We start from the raw sequence: 14,586 nt of genomic DNA on the forward strand, positions 1-14,586 counted from the left end.
GAAATATTTCATTTGTGTTTTAAGACTTCTATAGAAACAAAAACTTTTAAGTGTGTACTTTTATATTTCATGAACTTCAAAAGTTGCTTTTAGGTAAAACATGTAGAAGATTACAAAAGTAGTAAGAGATGGGCTATATAATGAAAATCAATCAAGGTATATTTTCAATTTCACAAGCTCAAAAAACGGCAACTAGATTTATCTTGTTTGATTGGTAAGAAAGATGAAAGCTGCTTTTTATGTTAAAAAAGTATATTGATTCTTCTGAAAATACAGGGATTTTGTGGAAGATTCCTCCCACAAATTTTTTTTAATCCAACAATAAACAAAGCAAAGTATAATGATACCATTATCAGCTCTGAACTAAGAGAATGTGTCTAATCTTGTCTAAAAACTCCACAGGTCATCAATAAAGAATAACTCAATTTAGATTGAGGTAAATGTAAATACCAGGGTCAAAAGAGCTTCCTTTCTGGAAAGGTCAACATGTATAGCAAGACATTGAAAAAAAAAAAAAAAAGAAAAGAAAAAAACTTCTTTCAGTCTGAGCATCATAAGAAAACTTGTCACTACAAAAAGAATTTTTAAATTGTCCAGGCATGGTGGTGCACACCTGTGGTCCCACATACTCAGGAGGCTGAGATGGAAGAATTGCTTGCTTGAGCCCAGAAAGTCAAGGCTGCAGTGAACCATGATTTTGCCATTGCACTCCAGACTAGGTGACAGAGTGAGACCTTGTCTCAAACAAAAACGAAAACAAAAACAAAAAAACTCACAAAAAAACCCTAGCAACATCTTTGGTGCTCTCCAGTTTGGAAGTACCACATCTGATGACAGGAGCACACTACGACAAGACATGGAATACATTCTTTGGACCCTTAGTCAACATTCTAAGGCAGGAGCTAGAAGAGATACCAAGCCACAGAGGTTTTCTCCTTGATCCACCACAAAGTGGGAGAGAGATGAGGATAATTCCTGGGGACCACTATCTTATTCTTCAGTGAGAGTGGCAAGAAAAGGCAGATTAGTTCAGGGATGTAGGCGCACATACACACATACACACACAAATGACAAAAAATATGGTGACTATTCGCCAACGTGGTTCACTCAACTTGAAGAGAAGAGCAAAACACACTGAAGGTAGTATGCCCTCCCAGTTGGTTAGGAAATACTATATCACTGGCTCAACTCAGCTAGCCTTTGGTTCAGGGATTTCAGCAGAATTATGAAAGAAAAAGACAACAAAGATAAATTTCCCTTCATACAGTTGCCCATAGGCATAGATTTCTTTTCATTCATCTCATATAGCTTCATAATTGGATAGAGAATACAAACCAACAATGTGTAGTCTTCTAGTTCGAGCTCTAAGTGAAGACTCAGTGCACAGGGAAATAGGAAAAGTCAGTAAGAATTCATATATAGTATTTTTGGGCAAACAATAATCCTGCATAAACTATTCTGATTCAAAGTTGAGAATAATAAAACAAATTTTAATAGAACCTATGAATGAGTTTAGCAAAAGGAAAAAAAAAAGTGAACATCAGCATCCCAAGAGCATACACTGGAAGAAGTTTACTCCAGAAAATAGAAAAAAATATATAAAACATGGTTTAATAATGTCAGAGGAAAAAAATAAGAGGATAAAATAAAAATAGAATAGATAGAATTAAGTATTTTAGGAGGAAGATACCTGAACTTAATCTGGAGCAAAATTTACCCTACAAAAAAGTGAACTTTTGACATTCGGACATGTTTAGGATTTCCACACAATGCAGAGGAAAAAGATAAAAGGATAAACATAGTATAGGAGAAAAAAGGTAATAGAAAGATAACAGAAAGCCAAAATATACATATTTGTTACAAATAGAAGGATAAGCCCGATAGAACAAAAACAACGAAACTTTCATAAAATGGAAGCATACATACCAGAGTCTACAGATCTAAGGGTTCATTGCATAACAGATAAAAATTAATGTAACCAGAACAAGCTAATCCACAAAAATCACCTGTAAATATGTTTAGTATCTTATTTGTTTCATTTAATTATTGAGTTCCCTAATTGCTTTATTAAAAGGAAGTTCAGTATCTCCCTCTTGATGCTCCATTCTCTCACAGATCTACCCGTGAGTTCTCATGGCCATTACAATGCCCCAGAATTCAGAAGGAGGATACTCCAGCTTCCATATGTATGTAGGAATAGAACTGCATTATGATCAGCCCATCCTTGTAATTAGTGCAACCCAACAGGTTATTGAAAAACAGCCCCTTAGGCAAATACACAGTAATAACATGACAGGCAAGAGTCATCAATGGGTGTTAAAATTAGTGGGCAAAATGTAATGAGAAATAAGACAGTCTCAAAGACTCTCCTTCCAAGATATTTATTAATTGAAAATAGAAAAATAGAAAGTGTACATGGAAAATCCCTGCGGACACCATGTTAATCAGGTGATGAAAGGTAATGTCATCCCTGGTAATATGATACACTAACATCATGTACCTCCTGATATGATTCACTGAAAAGAGCACAAATTCATTTCTGTGGTTTTTGGCCAAAAATGCGTAACTCCAAAGTAATCATACATAATGAAATACTGGACTAATCCAAGCTGAGGGACATTGTAAAAAAACCAAAAATATTGACCTATAAGAACTCTTCAAAAGTGTCAGTCATGAAAGATAAAGGAAGACTGAGGAAATGTCACAGATGAAGGAAACTTGACAACTAATTGCAATATGTATCCTAGACTAGAAAAAGAACACTAGTGAGAAAATGACAAAATTGTAATAGGTTTTCAGTTTAGTTGATATTATTCCAATGTCAATTCCCTGGTTTTGATAATTATATTATTATTATGTATATAATATCACTGAGTCCCAGTTGCCCACGGTAGTTACAGACTCTATAATGTATTCTTTTTTGACTTTCTAGGTTGCCTGTCTCACTTTTACCATTTATTCACTTGTGCCCCCCATATTATGTAGGATGTTAACATTAGCAGAAGCTGTGTAAAGGGTATATGGAAATTTTCTGAATTATTTTTGCAACTTTTCTATAAGTCTAAAAATTATCTCAAAATAAAAGGGCTGTAGCTCATGCCTATCATCCCTGTGCTTTGCAATACTGAAACAGCAGGATCACTTGAGGCCAGGAGTTCAAGACCAGCCTGGGCAACATAGCAAGACCTCATATCTACAAAAAAAATTTTTTTTTTTAGATTTCAGCAAGGCTACTTGGGAGGCTGAGGTAGGACGATCACTTGAGCCCAGGTTTTAGAGACTGCAGTGAGCTATGATAGTACCACTGTTCTCCAGTGCCTGAACAACAAAGCAAGACCCTGTTTCTAAAAAAAGTTATAATAAATTAAAAATTAAAATTAATTTAAAATAAAAGGTTTTTAAAAATTAATATAATTCATTAGTCTTGAAACAGATCCCTGACCAGGGCACATTGTCCTTTGAATGGGAATAGTCCATTCCCTCAGTGCTAACCAGCTAAGTTTCCTTTACCCTTGGGCTCCTTGGAGAGAAGCTTTTTGTGCTAGCTCCTTTCATTTATCATACATAGACACATCCCAGGGTTCCTGTTAAGCCAGGAGTGCTGGGATGGGATTGGTTTCTGGCTTAGGCCTTCTCACAACATCAAAACCATGTCTGCCTTTTCCCCGCAGAGAATAATCCAAAAGGCAAGCAGTATTTTTTCTTTTTAATTATTATTATTATTTTTTTTCAGACAGAGTCTCACTATGTTGCCCAGGCTGTCCTTGAACTCCTGGGCTCAAGCAATCTTCCTGCCTCAGCCTCCAGAATAGCTGGAACTACGGGTGTGCACCACCACATGCCCAGCTGTTTGTAATTCTTAAAACATAAAGGGTCTGATGATTTCCCTTTCTCTGAGTTATTCTCCCATTACTTCAGTCATCCTAGATGTACCAGATATGGCTGCTCTCCCAGCCCATATCCCCTCAATCCAGTGAGTTTACTTGCACATAATGTAGACAGCTTCTAGCATGCTGAGGTTCTCGGCTCAAGTGCTGCTTCTCACTTCTTTGCCTGTGAGCTCTTTATGGCATCAAATGCAAGTAGTCTTGGCCAGCAGGTATGACCTACAGTGAGGGAAAGTTAAGCCCCTGAGCTTCAAACAATGGGGGAAGGGAGTGGAGGAATAAACGTTCCATCCTCTCCTCCTCTCCTGTTATCATTCAGAGGAATTTTCCCTGTGTTTTCTCAGAAACGGCCTGAGTCCCAGTTGCCCACGGTAGTTACAGACTCCATAATGTATTCTTTTTTGACTTTCTACCTTGCCTGTCTCACTTTTATCATTTCCTCACTTGTGCTTCCCAGGATAATCTAAAGAACTATCACACCCAAACAATGACATGGAGTTAATTTAATGATGGAGATAAGTGATCATGAGATATTCTGAACCAAAAAATAAAACATATTAGAAAGTAGCATAGCCAATCCATGTCTAATTAGTGTGTGACATGTCATGTCTTCCTCCCCTATGACCAACCATAGAGTAAATGAAGGCCAGACACCAGGGACAGGCATGGGCTAGGGAGGGCTTCTTTAGTTCTTCTCTTCCCTGCCCCTCAATATTTCCTAGACAAGCCCATTGGTTGTTGCAATGCATTGTGTAGCAGCCCTATCCAAGTGCCAGCTGGAGGTATTGGGTAAGAATGAGTAATGCAGAAACTTGGCTACAGACTGGAGCTGATAAGGGTCAGTGCAGGCCTTTATTCTCACCTCTCACCATCCTCCTATGTCCTCAGACCTCCATTTCCACCCCCTACAGTCAAACGGCCATAGGATAATGAGTTAAAATTTTAAAAGGCGGCCCCTGTTCCTGAGTGGGTAGGCATAGACTGAAGGTGGGGAGTGAGATAAATGAGTGGTTGAGCCTGGATTGTTTTATTACTAGACACAGCAACACTCCTAACTAATCTAGGGTGACATAGCAAGGGCCTATCTATGTTTTCTCCCCTCCCCCAGCTAAATATTTTCGCTCAAGGGAATATGAGGGGGTAAAAGGAGACCACAGAAGAGTGCAAAAACATTAAAAGAGGTTACTTTCATACTTTTTTTAAATGTTAGAAGAAAAAGAAGTAAGACATGAGTCATATAGTTAGAATTACACAGTATAGTGCCTTTTCAGATTGACTTTTGTCACTTAGTAATAGGCATATAAATTTCCTCCACGTCTTTTTATGGCTTGATGTAGTGAATAGTATTTCATTGTCTGGATATACCACAGCTTATGTATCCTTTCACCTACTAAAGGATATCTTGGCTGCTATAAACATCCATGGGTAAATATATCAAGGAGTGTGATTGCTAGATTGTATGGTAAGGACATGTTTAATATTGTAATAAATTATCAAACTGTCTTCTAAAGTGGCTGTACCATTTTTCACTCCCAAAAGCATTGAATGAGATTTCCTGTTGCTCCACAACTTTGTTAATATAATATTTGGTGTTGTCTGTGTTCTGAATTTTGGCCATTCTAATACCATTCTAATAGGTATTTAGTAGTATCTTATTGTTGTTTTAGTTTGCATTTCTCTGATGATATATGATGTGGAGCATCTTTTCATATGCTTATTTGCCACTTGTACATCTTCTTTGGTGAGGTGTCTGTTAAGGTCTTAACCTATTTTTGATTGGATTTTGGGGTTCTTATTATTGAGTTTTAAGTGTTCTCTGTATATTTTTGATAACAGTCAATTATCTTTTCCAAATTCTCTGAGTGCACTTTGTCTTTTCATTCTCTTGACAGTGTCTTTTGCAGAACAGAAATTTTTAATTTTATTGAAGTCCAGATTTCTCTTTAATTATTTCTTTTATGAATTATGCCTTTGGTGTTGAATCTAAAAAGTCCTCAATGAACTCAACATCATCTTTTAAGAGATTTTCCTGCCATATTTTAAAAGTTTTTATAGTTTTGCATTTTACATTTAGGTATATGATTCATTTTGAGTTAATTTTCATGAATGGTGTAAGGTTTAGGTCTAATTTTTTTAAATGTGAGTGTTCAGTCATTTCAGAACCATTTGTTGAAAAAAATTATCTTTTCTCCATTTATTGCCTTTGCCCTTTGTCAAAGACCAATTGACTCTATTGATATGGGTCTATTTCTGGGCTTTCTAGTATGTTCCATTGATCAATGTGTCTTTTTTCCTTTTTTTTTTTTTTTGCCAATACCACATTGTCTTGATTACTATTGTCTTACAGTGTGTCTTGAAGTTGAGTAGTATCAGTCCTTCAACTTTGCTCTTCTTCAGATTTAATATTGTGTTGGCTATTGTGTGTCTTTTGCCTCTTGATATAAACTTCACTTTTTGTTTTTGTTTTTTAAAATTTAAAAGATATATGCATTTTATTGTAATATTTTGTGTTTTAAAACATGAAAAAAGCAGATTAAAAAACTATGTAGTATTTGACATCATTTGATATGATTGCATAAATATTTAGATGACATTTGAAAAAATATGTGGTTACCTCTTGTTTGTGAGACTATTGGTGATTTTAAAATTTTTCTTTTTCTAGGGCTGGGTGCCTATAATAGGGCTCATCCTATAATCTCAGCACTTTGGGAGGCCAAAGAGGGAGGACCACCTGAGCCCAGAAGTTTGGGATTACAGTGAGCTTTAATTGCACTACTGCACTCCAAGCCTGGGCAACAGAGCAAGACCCCATCTCAGTGCTGTTTAGTGGCAGCCACTAACAGAGCTGAATCCAGTTGTTGGGCTGAAGAGATAACAATCCTTTTCCAGATAATTACATTGCTATTATGGAAGAACTAACCTTTGTATTTTTACTGTCACACATGATCACACATAGCTCATTTTCTTGTCAAACCCCTATAGACACTCTGTCTGCCTAGCAGGTCCCATCCTCTCTCATACCAGGGGAGACCCTGGGGTGACTCATATAAACTTTAGAATCAGTTTGTGAATACCCACAAAATAATTTGCTGAGATTTTGATTGGCATTGCATTAAATCTACAGATCACATTGGGAAAAACTGACATTTTGACAATATTGAGTCTTCCTATCCATGAACATGGAATAGCTCTCAATTTGCTTAGTTCTTTGATTTCTTTCATCAAAGTTTTGTAATTTTTCTCATATAAATCTTATACACATTTTGTTAGATTTATACCTCACTATTTTATGCTTGTGTGAATGGTATTGTGTTTTTAATTTCAACTTCCACTTGTTCATTGCAGGTATATAGGAAAGCAATTAACTTTTTTTGTATTAGTTTTGTATCCTGCAGCCCTGCTATAATTGCTTATTAGTTCCTGGAGTTTTTTGTCAATTCTTTCAGATTTTCTACATTGATAATCATATCATCTGCTAGGCCTTTTATTTTAATTAATATTACACATTTTATATGCTCTTGTTTATGTCCTTATTTTATCTTACCAATAATTTATAAAAAGAATACAGGGGTGAAATTACAAAATTTGTTTCTCTAGTCAATTTCTTCACAAAATAGAGTACACAGTCAAACCTTTATTTTATTTTATTTTATTTATTTTATTTTATTTTATTTTATTTTTTGAGACAGAGTCTTGCTCTGTCGCCAGGCTGGAGTGCAGTGGTGTGATCTTGGCTCACTGCAACCACTGCCTCCCAGGTTCAAGGGATTCTCCTGCCTCAGTCTCCCGAGTAGCTGGGACCAAAAGCGCATGCCACCATGCTCAGCTAATTTTTGTATTTTTAGTAGAGAAGGGGTTTCACCATGTTGGCCAGGATGGTCTCAATCTCTTGACCTCATGATCCACCTGCCTTGGCCTCCTGCCTCAGCCTCCCAAAATGCTGGGATTACAGGCATGAGCCACTGTGCCTGGCCAAACCTTTTGTTTTATAATTGATGAAACCCTGCTTTGTTTCTCAAATAAAATACTTTCATTTCTCCTAAGAATAATAATCATTTTTAACTGATAACTGATTAGAAATTCTGTGTCTCTAGGGGCCTGTTCTCAAGGAGCTTCCATCTGGGGCAGGAATTTAGTTGCAGGTAGAAACAGAAAAGTGAACATGATATCCCTTTAGGAAGGCTTGCTGATCACGCATGGTCACCATATCCTAGGGTTTTCTCTCATCTTGCCAGGTGCAACCTGATTCATGCTAACAAACTCTCCAGCTGCTATGATGTGTCCAACAAGGCCAGCTGGAGCTATATGCAGACCAGGTCATGTTCAAAATGACTGGGACAACTTGGTACAACACTAGGACCACAAAGGAAAACTTCACAAAGATTTCCCAAACTCCCTCTGTGGGGATGATCTCAGCTGCTACCAACATTGCATCTGCCAGGAGAGCCAACAAAGTCCACAGCTGCACATGATTATGTCAGTTTAACCCCACATTGGAGTCTGGCTGGTGTCCTCTGCTGTCTAGCAACCACAAGTGAAAATGTAGGCCCCCAAACTCCCTGAAAGACCTCAGGACAATGGTTTGGTTCCTGGTTAGGGATGGTCAAAAGAGAAATATGAGAGGGATTTGGAAAGTTGTGAACTCAGAGGCAACAGTCAAGAAGAGGGAACAGCTATTCCTAGACGTTGACACCAGCCCCGTAAGGTCCCATTATAGCAGCTGGATGTGCCTGGCTTCCCCCAAGCTCTGACTTGTCCATATGTGCCAGTGCTTTAGAGCAACTGGTCTTTTCATAATCCTCCAACTCCTTTATTTTCCCCAGAACTTTACTGCCTAGCACTTCTCCCAATTGTGTACTGTCCAATTCCTAAAATAAATCCTTATTCTATATACTCACAGTCGTTCTGTTTTCATGAATGAGCTTCATGGAAACACCTTCTCTGCAATAATCCATGACAGCAAAATGGGTGCTATGTACTCACTTGTTTCCCTGCGTAACTCAGCTCCAAATAAATATTGCGGAGTCTATATCTGATTAGTGGAATTTGATTCATGTTGGCATTCATGCAAATGAGGAAATCAGAAATCTGTGGGTTTTGTTTTGCTTTTAAGTATTAAAATGTGGAGATGGTATCTGTATCAGTCCTGTTTGGAATAGATGACACCCTTAAACTGGGTAATTTGAAGCTAGTTTAAGGTGTGGGTAGGGTTTGGGAAAGTAACAAGGGATCATTCCTTACACCTGGGATAGTAACCATGGAGATTGGTTATAATCTCTAAGCCTGAGGGGTAAATACAGGAGATAGATCACATAAACAGACAGAAGATGGGGCCTTCCACAGTTAATCCACTGTGACCAGTCAGAGGTAAATATATTGACCATTTTCTCTTCCCGCCCTCTGGACCTCCTATGGTGTCTTCTATGGCTATGCACTCTCCTACCTCAGGGCCTTTGCCCATGCTATGGTCCTCACCCCTCAGTGTAGTTAATTCCTGACTACACTTCTGATATCACATCAACTATTACTTGGATCCATAATACTTTTTATAGTAGCTGGATGCAGTGGCTCATACCTGTAATCTCAGCACTTTGGGAGGCTGAGGTGGGTGGATTGCTTGAGCCCAGGACTTTGAGACCAGCCTGGGCAACATGACAAAACCCCATCTCTACAAAAAAATACAAAAACTAGCTGGGCGTGGTGGTGTGTGCCTGTAGTCCCAACTACTCGGGAGGCTGAGGTAGGAGGATCACCTGAGCCCAGGGAGTTTAAGGCTGCAGTGAGCTGTGACTGTAACACAGCACTCCAGCCTGGGTGACAGAGTGAGACCCTGTCTCAAAAAAAGTAATAATTTGTAAATAATATTAAAAATAATTGTTTCTTTCTGCCACAAAAAGACTTTGCAGCATAACATTTAAAATATATGTTGAAGACACTTCAGACACCATGAAATTATTTACAACAGTAATTTTTAATTTTAAAATTCTACTTCATCATACAACGTTTATAAAATACAAGTGAATAAAAACACATAAAAATAAAAGTAAATAAAATGCAAGCTGAAATATTTTACTATTCAACAGTAAATTTTTTGTTGTTGTTGTTAAAATGAGTTTCTTTTTCTTTTCTTTCTTTCTTTATTATACTTTAAGTTCTGGGGTACATGTGCAGAATATGCAGTTTTGTTACATAGGTATACGTATGCCACGGTGGTTTGCTGCATCCATCAACTAGTCATCTGCATTAGGTATTTCTCCTAATGTTATACCACCCCCAACCCCCCACTGCCTGACAGGCCCTGGTGTGTGATGTTCCCCTCCCTGTGTCCATGTGTTCTCATTGTTCAACTCCCACCTATGAGTGAGAACATGCGGTGTTTGGTTTTCTTGCGATAGTTTGCTGAGAATGATGGTTTCCAGCTTCATCCATGTCCCTGCAAAAGACATTAACTCATCCTTTTTTATGGCTGCATAGTATTCTGTGGTGTATATGTGCCACATTTTCTTTATCTAGTCTATCATTGATGGACATTTAGATTGGTTCCAAGTCTTTGCTATTGCGAATAGTGCTGCAATAAACATACATGTGAATGTGTCTTTATAGTAGAATGATTTACAATCCTTTGGGTATATAACCAGTAACGAGACTGCTGGGTCAAATAGTATTTCTAGTTCTAGATCCTCGAGGAATCACCACATTGTCTTCCACATGGATGAACTAATTTACACTCCCACCAACAGTGTAAAAGTGTTTTTATTTCTCCACATCCTCTCCAGCATCTGTTGTTTCTTGACTTTTTAATGATCGCCATTCTAACTGGTGTGAGAAGGTATCTCATTGTGGTTTTGATTTGCATTTCTCTAATGATCAGTGATGATGAGCATTTTTTCCTATGTCTGTTGGCTGCATAAATGTCTTCTTTTCAGAAGTGTCTGTTCGTATCCTTTGCCCACTTTTTGATGGGGTTGTTTTTTTCTTGTAAATTTAAGTTCTTTGTAGATTCTGGATATTAGCCTTTTGTCAGATGGATAGATTGCAACAATTTTCTCCCATTCTGTAGGTTGCCTGTTCACTCTGATGATAGTTTCTTTTGCTGTGCAGAAGCCCTTTAGTTTGATTAGATCCTATTTGTCAATGTTGACTTTTGTTGCCATTGCTTTTGGTGTTTTAGACATGAAATCTTTGCCCATAATTATGTCCTGAATGGTATTGCCCAAATTTTCTTCTAGGATTTGTATGGTCCTACATCTTACATTTAAATCTTTGATCCATCTTGAGTTGATTTTTGTATAAGGTGTAAGAAAGGGGTCCAGTCTCAGTTTTCTCTATATAGCTGGCCAGTTTTCCCAACACCATTTATTAAATAGGGAATCTTTTCCCCATTGCTTGCTTTTGTCAGGTTTGTCAAAGATCAGATGGCTGTAGATGTGTGGTATTATATCTGAGGCCTCTATTCTGTTCTATTGATCTATATGTCTGTTTTGGTACCAGTACCATGCTGTTTTGGTTACTGTAGGCTTGTAGTATAGTTTGAAGTCAGGTAGCATGATGCCTCCAGCTTTGTTCTTCTTACCCAGGATTGTCTTGGGTATGCAGCTCTTTTTGGTTCTATATGAAGTTTAAAGTAGTTTTTTCCAATTCTGTGAAGAAAGTCAATGGTAGCTTGATGGTGATGACATTGAATCTATAAATTACCTTGGGCAGTATGGCCATTTTCACAATATTGATTCTTCATATCCATGAGCATGGAATGTTTTTCCATTTCTTTGTGTACTCTTTTATTTCCTTGAGTTTGGTTCTCCTTGAAGAGGTCCTTCACATCCCTTGTAAGTTGTATTCATAGGTATTTTATTCTCTTAGTAGCAATTGTGAATGGGAGTTCACTCATTATTTGTCTCTGTTTATCTGTTACTGGTGTATAGGAATGTTTGTGATTTTTGCGCATTGATTTTGTATCCTGAGACATTGCTGAAGTTGCTTATCAGCATAAGGAGATTGTGGACTGACACCATAGGCTTTTTGAAATATACAGTCATGTCATCTGCAAACAGACACAATTTGACTTTCTCTCTTACTATTTGAATACCCTTTATTTCTTTCTCTTGCCTGATTGCCCTGGCCAGAACTTCCAATACTATGTTGAATAGCAGTAGTGAGAGAGTGCATCCTTGTCTTGTGCCGGTTTTCAAAAAGAATGCTTCCAGTTTTTGCTCATTCAAATGATATTGGCTATGGGTTTATCATAAATAGCTCTTACTATTTTAAATACATTTCATCAATACCTAGTTTATTGAGAATTTTTAGCATGAAGGGATGTTGAATTTTGTCAATGGCCTTTTCTGCATCTATTGAGATAACCATGTGGTTTTTGTCATTGGTTCTGTTTATGTGATGGATTACATTTATTGATTTGCGTATGTTGAACCAGCCTTGCATCCCAGGGATGAAGCTGACTTGATTGTGGTGGTTAAGCTTTTTGATGTGCTGCTGGATTCAGTTTGTTTTTGCAGTGGCTGGTACCGGTTGTTCCTTTCCAAGTTTAGTGCTTCCTTCAGGAGCTCTTGTAAGGCAGGCCTGGTTGTGATAAAATCTCTCAGCATTTGCTTGTTTGTAAAGGATTTTATTTCTAGTTCACTTATGAAGCTTAGTTTGGCTGGATATGAAATTCTGAGTTGAAAATGATTTTCTTGGGCCGGGCGCGGTGGCTCAAGCCTGTAATCCCAGCACTTTGGGAGGCCGAGACGGGCAGATCACGAGGTCAGGAGATCGAGACCAGCCTGGCTAATACGGTGAAACCCTGTCTCTACTAAAAAATACAAAAAACTAGCCAGGTGAGGTGGCGGGCGCCTGTAGTCCCAGCTACTCGGGAGGCTGAGGCAGGAGAATGGCGTGAACCCGGGAGGCGGAGCTTGCAGTGAGCTGAGATGCGGCCACTGCACTCCAGCCTGAGTGACAGAGCGAGACTCCGTCTTAAAAAAAAAAAAAAAAAAAAAAAAAAAAATGATTTTCTTTAAGAATGTTGAATATTGGCGCCCACTCTCTTCCGGTTTGTAGGGTTTCTTCCAAGAGATCTGCTGTTAGTCTGATGGGCTTCCCTTTGTAGATAACTCAACCTTTCTCTCTCGCTGCCCTTAACATTTTTTCCTTCATTTCAACCTTGATGAATCTGACGATTAGGTGTCTTGGGGTTGCTCTTCTTGAGGAGTAACTTTGTGGTGTTCTCTGTATTTCCTGAATTTGAATGTTGGCCTGTCTGGCTAGTTTGGGGAAGTTCTCCTGGATAATATCCTGCAGAGTGTTTTCCAACTTGGTTCCATTCTCCTTGTCACTTTCAGGTACACCAATCAAACGTAGATTTGGTCTTTTCATATAGTCCCATATTTCTTGGAGTCTTTGTTCGTTCTTTTTTATTCTTTTTTCTCTAGATCTTCTCTTCTCTCTTTCTTTAAGATGATCTTCAATCACTGATATCCTTTCTTCGCCTTGATTAATTTGGCTATTTATACTTGTGTATGCTTCACAAAGTTCCTATGCTGTGTTTTTCAGCTCCATCAGGTCATTTATGTTCTTCTCCACACTGGTTATTCTAGTTAGCAATTCATCTAACCTTTTTTTCAAGGTTCTCAGCTTCCTTGCACTGGGTTAGAACATGCTCCGATAGCTCGGATGAGTTTGTTATTACCCATCTTCTGAAGGCTACTTCTGTCAGTTTGTTAAACTCATTCTTCATCCAGTTTTGTTCCCTTGTTGGTGAGGAGTTGTGATCCTTTGGAGAAGAAGAGGCGTTCTGGTTTTTGGAATTCTCAGCCTTTTTGCACTAGTTTCTCCCCATCTTTGTGGATTCATCTACCTTTTGTCTGTGATGCTGGTGACCTTACGATGGGGTCTTTGAGTGTATGTGCTATTCTTTTCTGTTTGTTAGTTTTCCTTCTAACATGTCCCTCTGCTGCTGGTCTGCTGGAGTTTGCTGGAGGTCCACTCCCAACCCTGTTTGCCTGGGTATCACCAGCGGAGGCTGCAGAACAGCAAAGATTGCTGCCTGTTCTTTCCTCTGGAAGCTTTGTCCTAGAGGAGCACCTGCCAGATGCCAACCAGAGCTCTCCTGTATGAAGTGTCTGTCAGCCCCTAGTGGGAGGTGTCTCCCAGTCAGGATATACGGGGGGTCAGGGACCCACGTGAGGAGGCAGTCCGACCCTTAGCAGAGCTTGAATGCTGTGCTGGGAGGTCTGCTGCTCTCTTCAGAGTCATCAGGAAGGGATGTTTAAGTCTGCTATAAATCCCAGACTGGGGCTGCTACCTTTTTTTCAGAGATGCCCTGCCCAGAGAGGAGGAATCTAGCAGTCTGGTCACAGCAGCCTTGCTGAGCTGCAGTGGGTGCCACCCAGTTCAAATTTCTGAGCAGCTTTGCACTGTGAGTGTAAAACCACCTACTCAAGCCTCAGCAATGGTGGACGCCCCTCCCCTCCACCAAGCTTGAGTACCTCAGGTCGATCTCAGACTGCTACTGTGCTGGCAGCGAGAATTTCAAGCCAGTGGATTTTAGTTTCCTGGGCTCTGTGGAGGTGGGACCCACCAAGCCAGACCTCTTGGCTCCCTGGCTTCAGCACCCCTTTCCAGGGGAGTGAACGGTTCTGTCTTGCTGGCATTCCAGGCACCACTGGGGTATGGAAAAAAAATAACTCCTGCAGCTAGTTCGGTG

Source organism: Macaca thibetana, chromosome 6 (genome assembly GCF_024542745.1).
Source record: "Macaca thibetana thibetana isolate TM-01 chromosome 6, ASM2454274v1, whole genome shotgun sequence".
NCBI classification, from domain to species: Eukaryota; Metazoa; Chordata; class Mammalia; order Primates; family Cercopithecidae; genus Macaca; species Macaca thibetana.